The sequence below is a fragment of the Theropithecus gelada genome, chromosome 9 (genome assembly GCF_003255815.1).
Source record: "Theropithecus gelada isolate Dixy chromosome 9, Tgel_1.0, whole genome shotgun sequence".
NCBI lineage: Eukaryota > Metazoa > Chordata > Mammalia > Primates > Cercopithecidae > Theropithecus > Theropithecus gelada.
The window spans coordinates 60,317,287-60,339,635 of NC_037677.1; the positions used below are offsets into that span (position 1 = coordinate 60,317,287).

Sequence of the window (22,349 nt, forward strand, 5' to 3'; positions counted from 1 at the left end):
ACTTTCTTTTTTTTTTTTTTTTGAGACACAGTTTCGTACTTGTTTCCCAGGCTGGAGTGTAATGGTGCGATCTCGGCTCGCTGCAACCTCCGGCCCTCGGGTTCAAGCGATTCTCCTGCCTCAGCCCCCCGAGTAGCTGGAATTACAGGCATGCACCACCACGTCCGGCTAATTTTGTATTTTTAGTAGAGACGGGGTTTCTCATGTTGGTCACGCTGGTCTCGAACTCCCGACCTCAGGTGATTCACCCGCCTCGGCCTCCCAAAGTGCTGGGATTACAGGTGTGAGCCACCGTGCCTGGCCGCCTAGAGAACTTTTAAATGACCTACCCAAAGTCACATAGCTGCAATGTCCCAGATGTCCTGGTTTCCAGTTAACTGTTCCTTATACTGTACCACATTGCCAAGTTATATTTAATAATTACTATAGAGTTATAGATGCCCTCAGCTAATTTTGGGAAACCAGTTTTGTCAAGAGGCTATTTACTGATAGATGATAGAATACAAACTGATTACTTGTTTACCTTAAACTGTACTTATACTTCCTACTTGTACTAAGGATAAGTGATTCAGGTGTTTTATTTAGGTGCTTCCTATATTTGGTTTGCTATATTACTGTTTAATTTTTCTGTCTTCAGCTGCACTGCTGGGGCATTTAATAAATGCTTCTCTGATTTAGAAAAAAGTGGAAGAGTACAATTGCATTATAACACATATTAGGCTGAGTGTGGTGGCTAACGCCTATAATCCCAGCACTTTGGAGCCCACAAGTTCGAGACCATCCTGGGTATGGCAAAATAGAGAAACCCTGTCTCTACAAAAAAATTTAAAAATTTAGCCAGGATGTGGTGGCATGCACCTGTAATCCCAGCTACTTAGGAGGCTGAGGCAAGAGGATCACTTGAGCCTGGGAAGTTGAGGCTGTAGTGAGCCATGATCCCACCACTGCACTCCAGACTGGGTGACTGACAGACACTGTGTCTCAAAGAAAAGAAAAAAAGAAATACGTGCAGTTTTGTTTTGTTTTGGTTTTTTGAGATTAGTCTTGCTTCATCGCCCAGGCTGGAGTGCAACCTCCACCTCCTGGGTTCAAGTGATTCTCATGCTTCAGCCTCCCGGTAGCTGGGACTACAGGCACACCCCACCATACCCAGATAATTTTTGTATTTTTAGTAGAGACAGGGTTTCACCATGTTGTCTAGGCTGGTCTCAAACTCCTGACCTCAGGTGATCTGCCTGTCTCGCCTCCCAAAGTGCAGGGATTACAGGTGTAAGCCACCTGCCTGGCCTCTACCAAAAAAAATTTTTTTTTTTTTGAGATGGAGTCTCGCTCTGTCGCCCAGGCAAGAGTGCAGTGTCATAATCTCAGTTCACTGCAACCTCTGCCCCCAGGTTCAAGCGATTAGCCTGCCTCAGCCTCCTGAGTAGCTGAGATTACAGGCGCCAGCTACCAGGCCTGGCTAATTTTTTTTTTTTTTTTTTTTTGAGATGGAGTCACGCTCTGTGACCCAGGCTGGAGTGCAGTGGCGCAATCGCAGTTCACTGCAACCTCTGCCTCCTGGGTCAAGCGATTGTCCTTCCTCAGCCTCCCAAGTAGTTGGGATTACAGGCGTGAGCCACCATGCCCAGCTAATTTTTGTACTGTTAGTAGAGAGGGAGTTTCACCATGTTGGCCAGACTGGTCTTAAAATTCTGACCTCAGGCGATCCCTCCTGCCTCATCCTCCCAGAGTGCTGGGATTATAGGCGTGAGCCACTGTGCCCGGCCCTGGCTAATTTTTTACCAAAAAATTTTAAAAATTAGCTGGGTCTGGCAGCATGCACCTATAGTCCTGGCTACTTGAGGGGCTGAGGCAGGAAGATCACTTGAGCCCTGGTATTTGAGGTTGCAGTCAGCTAAATCATGCCACTACACTCCAGCCTGGATGTCAGAGTGAGAGTGAGACCCTGCTGCTAAAAAGAGAAGACAGGTGATCTCATTTTATTTATTTATTTTTATTTATTAATGTTTTGAGATGGAGTCTCGCTGTGTCACCCAGGCTGGAGTGCAGTGGCACAACTCGGTTCACTGCAACCTCCGCCTCCCCAGTTCAAGCAATTTTCCGGCCTCAGCCTCCTGAGTAGCTGGGATTACAGGCACCTGCCACCAAGCCCGGCTAATTTTTGTATTTTTAGTAGAGATGGGGTTTCACCATGTCAGCCAGGCTGGTCTCAAACTCCTGACCTCAGATGATCCGTCCACCTTGCACTCCCGAAGTGCTGAGATTACAGGTGCGAACCACTGCCTTATTTTTATTTCTTGAGACAGGGTCTTACTTTGTCGCCTAGGCTGGAGTGCAGTTGTGCAATCACAGCTTACTGTAGACTTTACCCCCTGGACTCAAACAATCCTCTCACCTCAGCCTCCCGAGTAGCTGGAACTACAGATGTGCACCACCATGCCCAGCTAATTTTAAAAAAGTGTTTTTCACCCTGCCCTCTCAACAAAGCTTTTCCTGACTCTGCTAGGAACCAGGAAGAGAAAGCCTAATCTTTAATTTTTTTGAGGAGATGAGGTCTCACTATATTGCCCAGGCTGATCTTGAACTCCTGAGCTCAAGCAATTTTTCCACCTCAGCCCTCCAAAGTGCTGGGATTACAGGTATGAGCCACTGCACCTGGCCAAGTGATTTCATTTTAAATTTCCATTTATTTGATATGAAGTTGAACATTTTCCATATTTATTATTATTTTTTATTTATTTTATTTATTATTATTATTTTTAGACAGAGTCTGTCTCTGTTGCCCAGGCTGGAGTGCAGTGGCATGATCTCAGCTCACTGCAACTTCTGCCTCCTGGGTTCAAGTGATTCTCCTGCCTCAGCCTCCCAAGTAACTGGGATTACAGGCATGTGCCACCATAGTCGGCTAATTTATATTTGTTGTTGTTGAGACGGGGTTTCTCTCTTGTTGCCCAGGGTGGAGTGCAATGGCGCAATGGCGCGATCTCGGCTCACCATAACCTCTACCTCCTGGTTTGAAGCAATTCTCCTGCCTCAGCTTCCTGAGTAGCTGGGATTACAGGTGTGCGCCACCACGCCCGGCTAATTTTGTATTTTTAGTAGAGACGGGTTTCTCCATGTTGGTCAGGCTGGTCTCGAACTCCCGACCTTAGGTGATCTGCCCTCCTTGGCCTCCCAAAGTGCTGAGATTACAGGTGTGAGCCACTATGCCCGGCCTAACATCTTTTTATTTCTTTTTTGGCTGTATTTCTTTCAGTGGAATTGCTTATTCTTTGCTTATTTTGTAACTGGGCTTTTTTCTTCCCATTCTACCCCTCCCTGCTCCCTGGGCCCATTTCAGTTTTTCTTTTTGTATCAAAGCTACATTTATTCTCTGAAAACATTTTTTTAAGTTTTTTTTTTTTTTTTTTGAGACAGAGTCTCGTTCTGTTGTCAAGGTTGGAGTGCAGTGGTGTGAGCTCAGCTCGCTGTAGTCTCTGCCTCCCAGGTTCAAATGGTTCTTGTGCCTCAGCCTCCTGAAGAGGCAAGATTACAGGCACCTGCCACCACGCCCAGATAATTTTTGTATTTTTTTTAATAATTTAATTTAATTTTAAGTTCCTGGATACACATGCAGGATGTGCAGGCTTGTTACATAAATGTGTGCCATGGTGATTTGCTGTACCTATTAACTCATCACCTAGGTATTAAGCCTTGCATACATTAGCTGTTTATCCTGATGCTCTCCCCACCCCCGCACAGGCCCTAGTGTGTGTTGTTCTCTTCCCTGTGTCCATGTATTTTCATTGTTTAGCTCCCACTTTTAAGTGAAAACATGCGGTATTTGGTTTTCTGTTCCTGTGTTAGTTTGCTGAGGATACATGAACTTGAAGTAATTTTTTTTTTTTTTGGAGATGGAGTCTCGCTGTTGCCTAGGCTGGAGTGCAGTGGCGCAATCTCGGCTCACTGCAGCCTCCGCCTCCTGGGTTCAAGCAGTTCTCCTGCCTCAGCCTCCCAAGTAGCTGGGATTACAGGAACCTGCCACTACCCCCGGCCAATTTTGTATTTTTAGTAGAGACAGGGTTTCACCATGTTTGCCAGGCTGGTCTCGAACTCCTGGCCTCAAGTGATCCTCTTGCCTTGGCCTTCCAATGTGCTGGGATTACAGGTGTGAGCCAGTGTGCTGGGCCTTTTTTTTTGGAGAGAGATCTCTTTGTTGCCCAGGCTGGAGTGATTTCGCTCACTACAGCCTCAATTTCCCAAGCTCAGGTGATCATCCCACCTCAACCTCCCGAGTAGCTGGGACCACAGTGTGAGCCATCATGACCAGCTAATTTTTGTATTTTTTGTAGAAACAGAGTTTTGCTATGTTGCCCAGGCTGTTCTGGAATTCCTGACCTCAAGCAATCTGCCTACCTCAGCTTTGCAGAGTGCTGGGATTACAGGTGTGAGCCACTATGCTCGGCTTTATTTTTAAAAATATATGTATTTTTTTGTGGGTATATAGTAGGTGTGTATATTTATTGGGTACATGAGATGTTTTGATATGGGCATGCATTGCGTAATAATCACATCATGTAAAATGGGGAATTTATCCCCTCAGCATTCATTATTTGTGTTATGAACAATTATAGTTATTTTAAAATGTACAATTAAATTATTGACTTACAAATTATTAAGCATTTGTGCTATCAAATACTCCCTCTTACTCATTCTTTCTATTTTTTTTTTTTTTTTTTGAGATAGTCTCGCTCTGTTGCCCAGACTGGAGTGCAGTGGTGTGATCTCGGCTCACTGCAACCTCTGCCTCCCGGGTTGAAGCGATTCTTGTCCCTCAGCCTCCCAAGTAGTTGGGATTACAGGTGGGTACCACCATGCCCAGCTAATTTTTGTATTTTTTAGTAGAGACAGGGTTTCACCATGTTGGCCAGGCTAGTTTTAAACTCCTGGCCTCAACTGATCTGTTGCCTTGGCCTCCTAAAGCGATGGGATTACAGAGGTAAGCCACCACACCCAGCCTTTCTATTTTTTTTTTGGTACCCATTAACTGTGCACACCTCTCTTCACTTTTCTTTTGACTAATAGGAACTCTGTCTATGTATCCCTGTATTTTTAACACATGTCGCACATATTTTCTACAATCTGTTGCATCATCTATAGTGTCTGTTGATGTGCTAAAATTTCATAACTATCTTTTTTCTTTTTTTTTTTTTTTTTTTTATATTGAGTCTCGCTCTGTCGCCCAGGCTGGAGTGCAGTGGCGCGATCTCGGCTCACTGCAAGCTCCGCCTCCCGGGCTTACGCCATTCTCCCGCCTCAGCCTCCCGAGTAGCTGGGACTACAGGCGCCCGCCATCTCGCCCGGCTAGTTTTTTTTTTGTATTTTTAGTAGAGACGGGGTTTCACCGTGTTAGCCAGGATGGTCTCAATCTGCTGACCTCGTGATCCACCCGTCTCGGCCTCCCAAAGCGCTGGGATTACAGGCTTGAGCCACCGCGCCCGGCCAACTATCTTTTTTCTTAATGGTTTCTGGGTTTTGAGGCTTGCTTAAGAAGGCTCTCTCCGGGGCCGGGCGCGGTGGCTCAAGCCTGTAATCCCAGCACTTTGGGAGGCCGAGACGGGCGGATCACGAGGTCAGGAGATCGAGACCATCCTGGCTAACCCGGTGAAACCCCGTCTCTACTAAAAAATACAAAAAACTAGCCGGGCGAGGTGGTGGGCGCCTGTAGTCCCAGCTACTCGGGAGGCTGAGGCAGGAGAATGGCGTGAACCCGGGAGGCGGAGCTTGCAGTGAGCTGAGATCCGGCCACTGCTCTCCAGCCTGGGCGACAGAGCCAGACTCCGTCTCAAAAAAAAAAAAAAAGAAGGCTCTCTCCATACCAAAATTATAAAAATATTTTATATTCGAACTCTTTACTAGCTTAACATATTTAGCCCTTTAATTGATTTGGAATTTATTTTTATATGTTTTTGGAGGTACTCTTTTTCTCCACAAATATGTAACTGACCTAAGCCTATTTGTTGAATATCCTGTCTTTAATGATATTAAATCTTGTCTTCATCATATTCTCAATTGCCGTATATTCACCATGTGTGTGTGTATGTATGTATGCCTGTGTTTCCTTTTTTTTGTTTGTTTTTTGGAGATGGAGTCTCACTTTTGTTGCCCAGGCTGGAGTGCAATGGTGTGATCTCGGCTCACTGCAACATCCGCCACCAGGGTTCAAGTGATTCTCTGCCTCAGCCTCTGGAGTAGCTGGGACTACAGGTGCATGCCACTACACCTGGCTAATTTAATGTAATTTTAGTAGAGACGGGGTTTCACCATGTTGGCCATGCTGGTCTCAAACCCCGGACCTCAAGTGATCCATCCGCCTTGGCCTCCCAAAGTGCTGGGATTACAGGTACGAGTCACTGCGCCCGGCCTGCATGTGTTTACTTTTGAATATCTCTGTTCTTTTCAGTTGTTTATTCCTGGGCCGATACCATACAGTTTTTTTGTTTGTTTTTTGAGACAGGTATCACCCAGGCTGGAGTGCAGTGGTGTGATACTGGCTCACTGCAGCTTTGACCTCCTGGGCTCAAATGATCCTTCCACTTTAGCCTCCGCAGTAGCTGGAATTACATGTGTGTGGCTCCATGTGTGACTAATTTTTGTATTTTTGGTAGAGATGAGGTTTCTCCATGGCCTAGCTGGTCTTGAACTCGTGGCCTCAAGTGATCTGTCCTCAGCCTCCCATAGTGCTAGGATTACAGGTGTGAGCCACTAAATCCTTTTGTTAATTATATGTTTTTTATTCTTTTGGTTTTTTTTTTTTTTTTTTTTTTTGAGACAGAGTCCTGCTCTGTCACCTAGGCTGGAGTGCAGTGGCGCAATCTCGGCTCAACTGTAACCTTCGCCTTCTGGATTCAAGTGATTCTTCCCTCTCAGCCTTCTGAGTAGCTGGGATTACAGGTACGCGCTATCACGCCCAGCTAATTTTTTGTATTCTTAGTAGAGACAGAGTTTCACCATGTTGGCCAGGCTGGTCTCAAACTACTGGCCTCAAATGGTCAGCCTGCCTCAGCCTCCCAAAGTTTTGGTGTGAGCCACCATGCCCAGCCCTTTTGGGTTTTCAAGATAGTCATATTTCTAACTGTTCATGTCTTTGCCTATCTTTGTTATGGCATGTGCAATTTTTTTTCTTATTTTGGCATGTTTTAAATCTCTTTGTAGTAAAAATATTCTTTTTTTTGGTGGGAGTGACAGGGTCTCAAAAAAAGAAGAGGGTGGTAGGCTGGGTGCAGTGGCTCACGCCTGTAACCCCAGCACTTTGGGAGACCGAGGCGGGTGGATCACCTGAGGTCAGGAGTTCAAGACCAGCCTGGCCAACATGGTGAAACCCCATCTCGACTGAAAATGCAAAAATTAGCTGGGCGTGGTGGCGTACACCTGTAGTCCCAGCTATTCTGGACACTGAGGCAGGAGAATTGCTTGAACCCAGGAGGCGGAGGTTGCAGTGAGCAGAGATCACACCACTATACTCCAGCCTGGGTAACAGAGCGAGACTCCATCTCCAAAAAACAAAAAGAGGCTGGAGTGCAGTGGCACGATCACCACTCACTACAGCTTTGACCTTCTGGGCTTAAGCAATCCTCCCATCTCAGCCTCCTGAGTAGCTGGGACCAGAGGCATGTACCACCATGCCTGGCTAATTCTTTGTATTTCTTGTAGAGACGGGGCCTCACCATGTTGCCAAGGCTGGTCTCAAACTCTTGAGCTCAAGTCATTCTCCTGTCTTGGCCTCCCAAAGTGCTGAGATAACAGGTGTATGCCACCACGCCCAGCCAAATATATTCTTTTTTTTTTTTTTTTGAGATTGTGTCTCACTCTGTCTCCCAGGCTAGAGTGCTTTGGTAAGATCTCTGCTCATTGCAACCTCCGCCTCCTGGGTTCAAGGATTTTCCTGCCTCAGCTTCCCGAGTAAGTGGGGTTCAGGCATGCACCACCATGCCCCGCTTGTTTTTGCATTTTTAGTAGAGACTGGGTTTTGCCATGTTGGCCAGGCTAGTCTCGATCTCCTGATCTTGGTGATGTGCCGGCCTCGGCCTCTGTAAGTGCTGGGATTACAGCCATGAGCCACATCACTTGGCCTTCAAATATATTCTTTATCATATAGCTGGCAATGGTTTTCTAGTTTGCTGTTTACTTTTAGGGGAAATCTCTTGACTATCAGTGGGTAAAACACTTAGAATAGGCTGTTATAATGCTTGTAATATCTTGACATGAGGAAAATTCTAGGATGGTTAGAATTTGTAAAATCAAGTCTGTTGAATAAATTTATGAATTAAAACAAGGGGGAAAAGCCTACTTTTGGGTACAAATGTGATTTGACTATAAAATTCTGTATTTAATGTTTTTTATAGTTATGTGCCATCTGAGAGGGGTTGCGCTTAAAATTGGGGAGAAGCTAACTCAATAAAATTGATCAGATTAAAAATCCTCAATAGTATATGTAAATAATAACTGTATCTGATATTTAATTATACATATAGGATAAACTGGGTTTTCTGTCTATCTATGTTGTTTTATTTTATTTTTAAGACAGGGTCTAATGCTTTCCCAGGTGGGAGTGCAGTGGTGGGATCTCAACTCACTGCAGCTTCAACCTCACTGGGCTCAAGTGATCCTCCTGCCTCAGCCTCCTGAGTAGCTGGGACTGTAGGTGCACACCACTGTGCCTGGCTAGTTTTTTTGTATTTTTCATAGAGATGAGTTGTCACTGTGTTGTGTAGCCTGGTTTGGAACTCATGAGGTCAAGTGATCTGCCTGCTTCGCTCCCAAATTGCTGGGACTTACAGGTATGAGCCACTGCACCTGGTCTGTTTTATTTTATTTTTATTACTATTTTTTTGAGATGGAGTCTCGCTCTGTTGCCTAGACAGAGTGCAGTAGTGCGATCTCTACTCACTGCAACCTCCGCCTCCCAGGTTCAAGCGATTCTCCTGCCTCAGCCTCCTAAGTAGCTGGGATTACAGGTGCCTGCCACCTTGCCCAGCTAATTTTTGTATTTTTTTTTTTTTAGTAGAGATGGGGTTTCACCCTGTCGACCGATCTGGTCTCGAACTCCTGACCTTAAGTAATGCACCCGCCTCGGCCTCCCAGCGTGCTGGGATTACAGGTGTGAGCTACTGGGCCCAGCCTATTTTTTATTCATTCATTCATTCATTCATTCATTCATTCATTCATTCTAGATCTGGGTTCTCACTGTGTTGCCCAGGCTGGCCTGGAACTCCTGCACTCAAGCTGTCCTCCCACCTTAGCCTTCCAAGTAGCTGAGCTTATAGATAGGAGCTACCATACCTTGTACTTCACTAAGGTTTTTAATTTAGTTTATCAATATTAAAAAATATGGACACATTTTTAATATTTAATGAGAAGTAGTAGAAAAATTGAATTCACTTTAAGGCTTACTTTTCTATCTTTTTCTCCCAGAGAGTATATTTGTAGAAAAACTTACCCAAATTTTGCTTAGTTTCAGGGATAATTTCATATAATAAATTTGTGAATTATTTTATTTTTATGGCTTATATCAGGCACATACATGAATATTTATATATTCAGGAGGTATGATGGTAGAATGTACAAAAATGTTTTTTAAAAAACTCACTCTTCTAGAATTTTTCTTATTTCTTTCAGTTTGTCTGTATAAATATTCTCTATAGATAACTGACTTTTAAGGAAAAGCTGTTATATTCGTTACACAACTTGTTGCAAATAGGAAATCTAGCCCTATTATTGTTGGTATGAAACTAACAAGCTTTTCTGTAACCCATATTTTAGTGTTTTGGCGCTGTATGGTAGCAATACCTTCCCGTGCCATGTTGAAAGCAAGAAACATGTTTCTAAAAGCACATTTTTTAAAAATAGCATTTGAGTTTTTAAATGAAAACAGAAGCCAAGGTAAGCCTATATTGTATTCTTGCAAAATACATTTTTGTTTTCTTGTGACCTGTGTCATTTTTTCTAGGATATTTGAAAGTTTCTTTTTTTCTTTCTTTCTTTCTTTCTTTCTTTTTTTTTTTTTTTGTGAGGCAGAACTGTCTCAGAAAAGTGAAAGATGTCAGTTCTTGCTCTGTGACCCAGGCTACAGTGCAGTGGTGCGAACTTGGCTCACTGCAGCCTCTGCCTCCTGGGTTCAAGTGATTCTCCCACTTCATCCTCCCAGGTAGCTGGGACTACAGGTGTCTGCCACCATGTCCAGCTAATTTTTGTAATTTTAGTACAGTTGGGGTTTCACCATGTTGGCCAGGCTGGTCTTGAACTCCTGACCTGGAGTGATCCGCCCACCTCAGCCTCCCAAAATGCTGGGATTACAGTACAGGTGTGAGCCACTGTGCCTGGCTAAAAGTTTCTGATATAAAGCTGGCAGGAAGTGAGTGACAATTATTAAGTCTTGGAAGAAAAATTTTTAATTTTCTCCTGAGAAGAAATTTCTGAAGAAACATCTTGTAGATAATGTAGTTTCACAGTAAAGTTTTTTTATTTTTATTTTTTTTATTTGAGGCAGAGCCTTGTTCTGTCACCCAGGCTGGAGTGCAGTGGTGCGATCTCAGCTCACTGCAGCCTCTGCCTCCCGGGTTAAAGCAATTCTCATGCCTCAGCCTCCTGAGTAGCTGGGATTACAGGCGTGTGCCACCACACCTAGCTACTTTTTTTTTTTTTTTTTTTTTTTTTTGGAGACAGGGTCTTGCTCTATCACCAAGGCTGGAGTACAGTAGCATGATTTTGGCTCACTGCAACCTCCACTTCCCAGGTTTAAGCAGTTCTCCTGCTTTAGCCTCCTGAATAGCTGGGGTTACAGGCACATGCCACAACACCCTGCTAATTTTTTTTTTTTTTTTTTTTGTGACAGAGTCTCGCTCTGTAGCGAGGCTGGAGTGCAGTGGTGCGATCTCGGCTCACTGCAACCTCCGCTTCCCAGGCTCAAGTGCTTCTCCTTCCTCAGCCTCCTGAGTAGCTGGGATTATAGGTGCCTGCCACCATGCCCAGCTAATTTTTGTATTTTTAGTAGAGATGGGGTTTCACCGTGTTGGCCAGGATGGTCTCGATCTCCTGACCTCGTGATCCGCCCACCTCTGCCTCCCAAAGTGCTGGGATTACAGACAGGAGCCACCGTGCCCGGCAATTTTTGTATTTTAAGTAAAGACAGGGTTTCACTGTGTTGGCCAGGCTGATTTTGAACTCCTGACCTCAAGTGATTCGCCCACCTCGGCCTCCCAAAGTACTGGGATTACAGGCGTGAGCCACCGCACCTGGCCTCGTGGTAAAGTTTATATAGAAAAATGCATTCTCGGCCGGGCGCGGTGGCTCACGCCTGTAATCCCTGCACTTTGGGAGGCCGAGGCGGGCGGATCACGAGGTCAGGAGATCGAGACCATCCTGGCTAACAAGGTGAAACCCCGTCTCTACTAAAATACAAAAAAAATTAGCCGGGCGCGGTGGCGGGCGCCTGTAGTCCCAGCTACTCGGGAGGCTGAGGCAGGAGAATGGCGCGAACCCGGGAGGCGGAGCTTGCAGTGAGCCGAGATGGTGCCACTGCACTCCAGCCTGGGGGACAGAGTGAAGACTCCGCCTCAAAAAAAAAAAAAAAAAAAAGAAAAATGCATTCTCTGTGGAAACAGAACTTATTTGTGTGCCATTGTTTCATTTCTGACCTGGGCTCAGCTTTTATTTCTCTGTGCAGATCCATTTCCTTTGGTGGTACATCCTGTCTTGGATGTTGACCCCAGTCAGAGCTGTATAGTGCCAAAATAAGATAAGTTCTTTGGTTCTTTTTTGCCATTTCTTTCAACTCCTTATTTATCTTTACTCATGGTCATTGAAGATCAGAAGGGTATTTATGAACAGATGGGAATTCTGTGTGTTTCTTCAGTGTTAGTGGAACACCAGGGAGAGGCAATATCATTTTAGTATTGGATTTTCACCTTTCCTGATGCCCCCTAGGTCTAAGGAAACATCAAGCTTATTTTACAGACTTGATATAAGAAACTTCATAATTACCAAATTAAGCTTTAGACACCTCAGTGTTTTAGAGTACTTACTGATATCTATAATACATATTCCTGGGGCCTATGCCTTTCCATATAAATTTTACTTATTTTTTGAGACAGAAGTCTCACTTGGCCCTCCCAGCTGGAGTGCAGTGCCACAATCTTGGCTCACTGCCATCTCCACCTCCCCGGTTCAAGTGATCCTTCCACCTCAGCCTCCTGTGTAGCTGGGACTACAGACACGCGCTAGCATGCCCTGCTAATTTTTTATATTTTTAGTAGAGACTGGGTTTCATCATGTTTGCTAGGCTGGTCTCGAACTCCTGGGCTCAAATGATCCGCCTGCCTCGGCCTTCCAAAGTGCTGGGATTACAGGCATGAGCCACCAAGCCTGGCCAAATTACTCAATATTTTTGAACCTCACTTCCCTTATCTGTGAGATTAGGATAATAGTAACCTACCTGAACAAATTAAATGAAGTGATAGATGTCAGTTCTTAGCACAGTAGCCATAATGTTATAGGGACTCTAAATTTCAGTTTTCTTTTTCCTTTCCTTGAACTGTTTTAAGTTTTAAAAGATAGTGATTATAAAATTACTTTTTAAGTGTATACAGTTATTTCAAATATTGTTCATGTTTGTGTTAAAAACAGTCAAACTCATTTTGGTTATGTTGGTATTATAAGAGGGAAATGTAGGGAAATGAGACAATGGAGAAAATCTGAATAACTGTTTCTTTTTGTTTGTTTGATTTTTTTGAGATGGAATCTCGCTCTGTTGCCCAGGCTGGAATGCAGTGGCATGAACTCAGCTCACTGCAACCTCTGCCTCCTGGGTTCAAGCGATTCTTCTCCCTCAGCCCCTGGAGTAGCTGGGACTACAGGCATGTGCCACCACGTCCGGCTAATTTTTGTATTTTTGGTAGAGACAGGGTTTCACCATATTGCCCAGGCTGGTCTTGAACTCCTGACTTCATAATCCACCCGCCTCGGCCTCCCAAGGTGCTGGGATTACAGGCGTGAGCCACCGCACCCGGCCAAGTCTGAATAACTTTTGTTGAGCAATACCGTGTGGCAGGAGCTAGGCTTAACACTTCGCACACAGCAACTCATTTAATCCTTACCACTCAGTTAAGCACATTTCTTCCTCTGAAGGATTACTTCTTAGTTTTTTTTTTTTTTTGAGATGGAATCTTGCTCTGTCTCCCAGGCTGGGGTGCAGTGGCATGATCTCGGCTCACTGCAACCTCCATCTCCTGGGTTCAAGTAATTCTCGTGCCTCAGCCTCCCATGCAGCTGGGATTACAGCATATGCCACCATCCCCGGGAAACTTTTTGCATTTTCAGTGGATACAGGGTTTTACCATGTTAGCCAGGGTGATCTTGAACTCCTGAGCTCGGGCTCTCCATCCTCCTCGAGCTCCCAAAATGCTGGGATTACAGGTATGAGCCACAGCATCTGGCCTACTTCTTAGTTTTTAAAATTGAAGTTTTCTTACTTCCACCCTTTTGAATAATAAGCCTCAGGAATGGGGCCCTTAATAACTTAATGCAGACTTCAAACTTTGTATAGAATATAACAAATTATTAATGACTATTTTATTTCTAAGCTACCATCTTTAGTATTTGGAAGCTATGTTCTTTAGGCTAAGTCTTTTTTTTTCTTTCTTTCTTTCTTTTTTTTTTTTAAGCAAACTAGTAATGATATTTACTTTTTGTGGAAACCATGTCTCACTGTCCCCCAAGCTGGAGTGCAATGGCGGGATTATGGCTCACTGCAGCCTCCACCTCCTGGACTCAATTGGTCCTCCTGAGTAGTTGGGACTACAGGTGCATGCCACCACACCTGGCTAATTTTTGTATTTTTTGTAGAGATGGGGTTTCACCATGTTGCCCAGGCTGGTCTCAAACTCTTGGGCTCAAACTATCCTCCTGCCTTGGCCTCCCAAAGTGCTGGGATTACAGGCATGAACCACTGTGTCTGGTCAATATTTACTTTCTAATTCCTGCCTTTAGAAATATATTAGCTGCCCTGAATATATTAGGTTTTTCAGTTGTATGAAACTGTTCAGTTAGGAGTAATGAATTTGATGTCTATTAGTCCTTTTCTTATTTATTTATTTTGAGATGGAGTCTTGCTCTGTTGCCCAGGCTGGAGTGCAGTGGCGCGATCTTGGCTCACTGCAAGCTCTGCCTCCCGGGTTCACACCATTCTCCTGCCTCAGCCTCCCGAATAGCTGGGACTACAGGTGCCCGCCACCACGCCCGGCTAATTTTTTTGTATTTTTAGTAGAGATGGGGTTTCACTGTGTTGACCAGGATGGTCTCAATCTCCTGACCTCGTGATCCGCTTGCCTCAGCCTCCCAAAGTGCTGGGATTACAGGCATGAGCCCCTGCACCTGGCGCCTATTAGTCCTTTTCAACAAATATCACCAGTAAGGCTTGAATTGTTTTTTGAAATGAGAAAAGCAGCAGATTGTTTATTTGAATTTGAATGTAGAGTGTTTGTCACTCAACACCTTAATACTGATCAGGCTAAGAGATGGGCTCTTCCTATGTTGCCCAGGCTGTACTCAACTCCTAGGCTCAAGTAATTCCTTCCCACCTCAGCCTCCTGAATGGCTGGGACTACAGGTGAGCAGCATCACACCCCACTTTGTGTTTTGATTAGTTCTCTTTACTTTTTTTTTAATCGTGGTAAAATAACATAATATTTATCATCTTAACCATTTTAAGTGTACAGTTCAATAGTGTTGCATACGTTCACATTGTTGTGCAACCACTCTCCAGCACTGTGTCTCATCTGTTTTTTTTTTTGAGACATCCTCACTTTGCCGCCCAGGCTGGAGTACGGTGGGGTGATCTCAGCTCACTGCAACCTCTGCCTCCTGGGTTCAAGCGATTCTCCTACCTCACCCTGCCGAGTGGCTGGAATTACAGTCCTGTACCACCACGCCTGGCTAATTTTTGTATTTTTAGTAAAGACAGGGTTTCACCATGTTGGCTAGGCTGGTCTTGAACTCCTGATGTTGGGTGATCCGCCCATCTTGGCCTCCAAAAATGCTGGGATTACAGGTGTGTGCCACCACACCTGGTCACCCTGTTTCATCTCCAAATCCATTAAACTGAGACTCTAAATCCATTAAACAAGCCCCCCATTCCTCCTTCCCCAAAGTGCCTAGCCACCACCATCCAACTTTCTGTTTCAGTGAATTTGACTATTCTTCATGACTCATATAATGGAGTCATTGAGTATTTGTCCTTTTGTGACTGGCTTATTTCAGTTAGTAAAATGTCCTCAAGTTCATCTGTGTTGTAGCATGTGTCAGATTTTCCTTCCTTTTTAAGGCTGAATCAGTTATATGTGTGTACTACATTTGCTTACCCGTTCTCTTAGGTGGCTCCTACCTGTTGTCTATTGTGAATAATGCTGCTATGAACATGGGTATACAGTTATCTCTTTATTTATTTTTTGAGATAGAATCTTGCTCTGTTGCCCAGGCTGGAATGCAGTGGCATAATCATGACTCACTGCAGTCTTGATCATCTGGGCCCAAGTGGTCCTCTCACCTCAGTTTCCAAGTAGCTGGGACTACAGGCACACGCCACCACATCCACTAATTAAAAAAAAAATTGGCCAGGTGTGGTGGCTCACACCTGTAATCCCAGCACTTTGGGAGGCCAAAGTGGGTGGATCATGAGGTCAGGAGATCGAGACCATCCTGGCTAACATGGTGAAACCCCATCTCTACTAAAAATAAAAAAAATTAGCCAGGTGTAGTGGTGGGCGCCTGTAGTCCCAGTGAGTCGTGAAGCCAGCTGGACTTCCTGGGTTGAGTGGGGACTTGGAGAACTTTTCTGTCTAGCTAGAGGATTGTAAACACAGCAATCAGCACTCTGTGTTTAGCTGAAGGATTGTAAATGCACCAATCAGCACTCTGTAAAAATGCACCAATCAGCACTCTGTGTCTAGCTAAAGGATTGTAAATATGTCAACACTCTGTAAAAATGGACCAATCAGCACTCTGTAAAATGGACCAATCAGCAGGACGTGGGCAGAGACAAATAAGGGAATAAAAGCTGGCCACCCCAGCCAGCAGTGGCAACCCACTTGGGTCCCCTTCCGTGCTGTGGAAGCGTTGTTCTTTCGCTCTTCACAATAAATCTTGCAGCTGCTCACTCTTTGGGTCCATGCCACCTTTAAGAGCTGTAACACCGTGAAGATCTGTGGCTTCATTCTTGAAGTCAGCGAGACCAAGAACCCCCTGGAAGGAACCAACTCTGGACATACCAGCTACTTGGGAGGCTGAGGCAGGAGAATGGCATGAACCAGGGAGGTGGAGCTTGCAGTGAGCCAACATTGCACCACTGCACTGTAGTCTGGGCAACAGTGTGAGACTCTTATCTCAAAAAAAAAAAAAAAAAAATTTGTGGAGCTGGAGTCTAACTATGTTGCCCAGCCTTGTCTCAAACTCCTGAGATCAAGCAATCCTCCTGCGTCAGCCTCCCAAAATGCTGGGATTACTGGTGTGAGCCAATGTGCTTGGTGAGTTAGCTCTTTGAGAGCATACTTTCAATTCTTTTGGATATGTAACCAAAAGTAGAATTGCTGGATCATATGTAATTTTATTTTAATTTTGAAGAATTATCATACTATTTTTCATACTGGCTATTTACCATTTCACATTCTTACCATTGTGCACAAGGTTACTAATTTCTCCACGTCCTTGCCAACACTGTTTTTTGTTTTGTTTTTGTTTTTGTTTTTGTTTTTTGTGTGTGTGTGTGTGTGTGTGTGTGTTTTTGAGATGGAGTCTTGCTCTGTCGCCCAGGCTGCAGTCAGTGGTGTGATCTCGGCTCACTGCAACCTCCGCTTCCTGGGTTCAAGCGATTCTTCTACCTCAGCCTCCCAAGTAGCTGGGACTACAGGTGCGCAACACCACACCTGGCTAATTTGTATATTTTTAGTACAGACGGGGTTTCACCACATTGGCCAGGCTGGTCTCGAACTCCTGAGCTCATGATCTGCCCCCCTCAGCCTTCCAAAGTGCTGGGATTATAGGCGTGAGCCACTGTGCCTGGCCACCGTTTTTTTTTTTTTAATAGTAGCCATCCTAATAAGTATGAGGTGATATCTCACTGTGGTTTTATTTTCCCTAATGATTAGTGATCTTGAGTGTCTTTTCCTGTGTTCATTGGCCATTGGTGCATCTTCTTTGGAGAAATGTCTGTTCAAGTTCTTTGTTTATTTTATAATTGTGTATTGTTGTTGTTGAGTAGTAGGAGTTTTTTTGTTGTTTTTGTTTTTGTTTTTGAGACAGGGTCTTACTCTGTCACCCAGGCTGGGGTTGAGTGGCATGATCTCGGCTCACTGCCACCTCTGCCTCCCAGGTTCCAGTGATTCTCCTGCCTCGGCTTCCCAAGTAGCTGGCATTACAGGTGTGCACCACCACACCTGATTAATTTTTTTGCATTTTTAGTAGAGACCAGGGCTTACTAGAGACAGGTTTAGTAGAGATGGGGTTTCGCCATGTTGGCCAAGCTGGTCTCAAGCTCCTGGCCTCAAATGATCTGCCCACCTTGGCCACCCAAAGTGCTGGCATTACAGGTGTGAGCCACCGCACATGGCAGGAGTTCTTTATATATTGTGGATATTAACTCCTTATCAGAGTAATGATTTACAAATATCTTCTCCCATCTCATGGGTTGTCCTCTCTCTTTTCCTTTGATTCACAGTTCTGGTTTTTAAAAATTTTATTATATATTTTGTAAGACATTTAAAAGAATAATACAGTAAACGTTTTTATAACCACTATCAAATTAAATATTAGTAAATTAGTTTGCTCCCGAGTTTCCCTTTATTGATTACAAGTCCCTCACCAAAGGTAACCACTAATGAATTTGATTTTTCTCTGACTAGTTTATACTCCTTAGACAGCCTGTTAGTGTATTAGAAGCTTGTCATGACTGAAGTAAAAATTCTGCAAAGATCCTGGGGAAGGCTAAGGTGGGATGAGTTCTTTCTTAAATTTTTGTGATGCTGTTGTCCAAAGCCCAGTTCAGCACCCTATCAGAGATACTTGCACATAATAGGTATACAGGAATGTTTGTTGAATGACTATTTGGAACCCATGTACTTATGATTGAAGATATTTTGTACCACTATTTTTTTTTTTTTGAGATGGAGTCTTGCTCTGTCGCCCAGGCTGGAGTGCAGTGGCCGGATCTCAGCTCACTGCAAGCTCCGCCTCCCGGGTTCACGGCATTCTCCGGCCTCAGCCTCCTGAGTAGCTGGGACTACAGGCGCCCGCCACCTCGCCCGGCTAGTTTTTTTTTTTTTTTTTGCATTTTTTAGTAGAGACGGAGTTTCACTGTGTTAGCCACGATGGTCTCGATCTCCTGACCTTGTGATCCACCCGTCTCGGCCTCCCAAAGTGGGATTACAGGCTTGAGCCACCGCGCCCAGCCCTGTACCACTATTATACTATTTTCTCTCTCTCTCTTTTTTTTTTTTTTGTGACAGAGTCTTATTCTGTCACCCAGGCTGGAGCGCAGTGGTGTGATCTCAGCGCACTGCAACCTCCACCTCCTGGGTTTGAGCAATTCTCCTTTCTCACTCTCCCAAGTAGCTGAGACTACAGGCGCACACCCACCACCACGCCTGGCTAATTTTTGTATTTTTGTTAGAGACAGGTTTTCACCTTGGTCAGGCTGGTCTTGAACTCCTGACCTCAGGTGATCCACCCACCTCAGCCTCCCAAAGTGCTGGGATTACAGGCGTGAGCCACCATGCCTGGCCACTATTATACTATTTTTTTTTCTTTTTTGAAACGGAGTCTCGCTCTGTCACCCAGGCTGGAGTGCAGTGGCGTGATCTCAGCTCACTGCAAGCTCCGCCTCCCGGGTTCATGCCATTCTCCTGCCTCAGCCTCCCGAGTAGCTGGACTACAGGTGCCCACCACCACACCTGGCTAATTTTTTTGTATTTTTAGTAGAGACAGGGTTTCACAGTGTTAGCCAGAATGGTCTCGATCTCCTGACCTCATGATCCACCCACCTTGGCCTCCCAAAGTGCTGGGATTACAGGCGTGAGCCACCATGCCTGGCTATTATACTATTTTGATATGAAGTGAAGTTTAGATATCTCTGTGTTAGGATTACTGTATACCAATAAATAGACTGCTATGGCAGAGTAAATGTTTTCTTAGAGGTAGTGGAACTGAGGGCAAACTTGAGTTGGGAACATTTTAGCTCTAAATACATACAGTACATTTAGCTGCCTTGGCTAATTTAACTTTTAGACAGGGCAAATGGAATAAGGCAATGTTGAGGTGCTACGTTTTTGGTTCAGAAAAATGGCTGTAAGTTTTGAAAGAAGGCATGATTCTGGTAAGATCTGACTATGGACAAGGGGCTGTTGAAATAAACTACAGTGTTTCCAGGGCAGTGGTGAACGACTTGACCTCCATAATAGCTGAAAATGAAGTCCTTCTATAACGAAGCCATAGTAGCAGCAGCAGCAGCTGTTGCCACTGCCACCTGCGTTCGGTGGCTGTGTGAGGTGGCTAGACCAGGAAGTGATTCCATGGCACTAGGCATGTATAACGAAGGACTTTGGCTCTGGCAGAGTGGTTGTACAGGTTGTGGGTGTCACTTTAAACATACAAAGATCTGCTTGCTGGAGGAGGGGCAGCTTCTTGAGGATCAGGTGTGCAACTGAAAGGGATGAGCTCATCCTTCTAACCAGACCTGCTCTAGACACTGACTGAATGTTTTCCTAATTGCAAGTCCTGCAGCTGGGAGAAGCAGGAAATGATTGACGCTTCAGGCACTTGGTGAGTAGTAAAAAAAAAAAAAAAAGAAAGGAAAAAGTTAAAAAGGCATTTTTGGGGAAGCTTTTGAAATATGTGTGTGAATATCAGGTTGAAGGTGACATACACACACATAATCTTTCTCTAAGTTGAGGATTGCAGTAAAGTGTATTGTGTTGAGGAAAGCAAAGCTTTGGTGGTTCTAACTTTATTCTACTACCTTTTGAGGTGACTTTTCATGACTTAACAATTTTGTTTCCTACAGTGTCTTGACTGGTTTCATTTCTCTAGGAAATAAGAATCCTGGGAGCTCCTTTTTTATTTTCAAGGATCTTCATGGCTTGTTTTGGAGCTTTTATTGAGGAAACATCCCACATTTGAAGACTTCTGTGTTGGATTTCAGAGCTCCTATACATGATCCTGTTTTGTTTTAATTTACCCAAACTTTCCTATTCACTTTAGGTAAGGTTCTTAAAAATGAAATTGGTTTAGAAAAGAAATATCAATTGTTTATCATTTATTTATTTGTAACCTTTATTTTAGGTTCCAGGGTACATGTGCAGGTTTGCTATATAGATAAACTACATGTTTTGTAGTATAAATTATTTCGTCATCCAGGTAATAAGCATAGTACCTGATAGGTAGTGTGTGTTTTTTTTTTTTTTTTGAGATGGAGTTTCGCTCTAGTCACCCAGGCTGGAGTGCAGTGGCGCCATCCCAGCTCACTGCAACCTCCACCCCCCAGGTTCAAGCGATTCTCCTGCCTGAGCCTCCTGAGTAGCTGGGATTACAGGCAGCCGCCACCACACCCAGCTAATTTTTTGTATTTTTGTTAGAGATGGGGTTTCACCATGTTGGCCAGGCTGGTCTCAAACTCCTAACCTCAGGTGATCCGCCTGCCTCAGCCTCCCAAAGTGCTGGCATTGTAGGCATGAATCACCGCGCCCAGCCCCTGATAGGTAGTTCTTTAATTCTCACCCTCCTTCCACCTTCTATCCTCAAGTAGGCCCCAATTGTTTATTATTTTGAATGGAACTTTTTATCTTGAGATAATTCTAGATTTATACAGAGTTAAATAATATTGATCTGATGTTTCATTTACCTCGTTTCCCCCAATGGCAATATCTTCCAAAATTACAGTACAATTTTACAACCAGGATATTGATGTTGATACAGTCAAGGTACCAAATATTTTCATCACCACAGGATCTACTGTGTTGTCCTTTTATAGCTACCCCCACTTCCCTTCCACCCCTATACCTTTCTTAACTCCTGTCAACCGCTAATCAAAAAATCAGTTTTTAGCAGAGAAAATTTTACGTGCAATCCTGAGAAGTTCTGTATGAAAGATACACATGGCCTTATGAAAAGAGCCCTTGGGTTAAACGCGGTGGCTCACAACTGTAATCCCAGCACTTGGGAGTCTGAGGTGGGTGGATCACCTGAAGTCAGGAGTTCAAGGCAGCCTGACAAACATGGAGAAACCCCGTCTCTACTAAAAATACAAAATTAGCCGGGTGTGGTGGCGCATGCCTGTAATCCCAGCAACTCAGGAGGCTGAGACAGGAGCATTGCTTGAACTCAGGAGGCAGAGGTTGCAGTGAGCCATGATCGCGCCATTGCACCCAGCAAGGGCAAAAAGAGCAAAACTCTGTCTCAAAAAAAAAAAAAAAAAAAAAAAAGAAAGCCCAAAACTGCAATTGATTTTGGTTCATTGTAGCTCTTTACCTTGGACAAATAATTTTAATTTCTCTGTGCTTCAGTTTTCTTATCTATACAATGGGATAGCGGTATATTAACCTATTTTGCAGGATTTTTGAGAAATTGTAAAGCTCGTTCAAAAAATAAATATTATATAGATTATTATTAGCAGCAGGGATAATTGTTTTCAAACTAGAAAGTATATAGCAAGTTAAAAACTGGAAACTGTAGCCCAAGATGGTAATAGTGAACATTTTTAAATGAATTTAAGTCTTAAGGGTGAAATGAATTACATTTCAGGATGCTGAGTTAACGGGCTGATGATCTCAGAGCCACTGTTGTTAATCTTTGAGAAACCATAAAGACTGAGAGAGACAAATGTCTTTATATCCAAAAAGAGGAAAGGAAAGTAGTTGGAAAACCATAGACGTGTAAAATTGTTAAATCTTGGGAAAATTCAATTATAAATGACTAAATATAATATGAAGTATTAAGGAGAAAGAAGAGTATGGGTTGATTGATCATAACAAATTCTATTTCTATTTTTGGATTTCATTACTTCTATTTAGGATTAAGAGTTTTGTGGATCAGGGGATTGTTCTACATATAGTGAGTCAAAATCCCATTAGTTTCACAGTCTTTCATGTGGCTGATCATGTGTAGTGATACAAATTTCATTGATTGGTTAAGTGTATGTGTCAGACATTGAATAACTGTATCCACTGACCATCTTGATTTTACCAGGAAGGTCCCTGGTAGATTATTCTTATTTTTTCCATGGGCAGTCAGTCTGCATGGGTTATTTTATTTTTTTTGTGATGGAGTCT

At 43.9% G+C, this 22,349-nt stretch overlaps 1 protein-coding gene across 2 annotated transcripts in view; it reads left to right on the forward strand.

Moving 5' to 3' along the window:
* USP54 (ubiquitin specific peptidase 54) overlaps window positions 1–22,349 on the forward strand; it is a 121,226-nt gene that overhangs the window by 6,059 nt on the left and 92,818 nt on the right. The window contains exon 1 of one of the 2 annotated variants that reach the window (XM_025397485.1): window positions 14,545–14,644. The exons of the other annotated variant lie outside the window; for it this stretch is intronic. The gene's annotated coding sequence lies outside the window, so the exon portion shown is untranslated. Of the gene's footprint in view, window positions 1–14,544; window positions 14,645–22,349 lie in introns of those variants that run through there. 2 annotated transcript variants of the gene reach the window in all.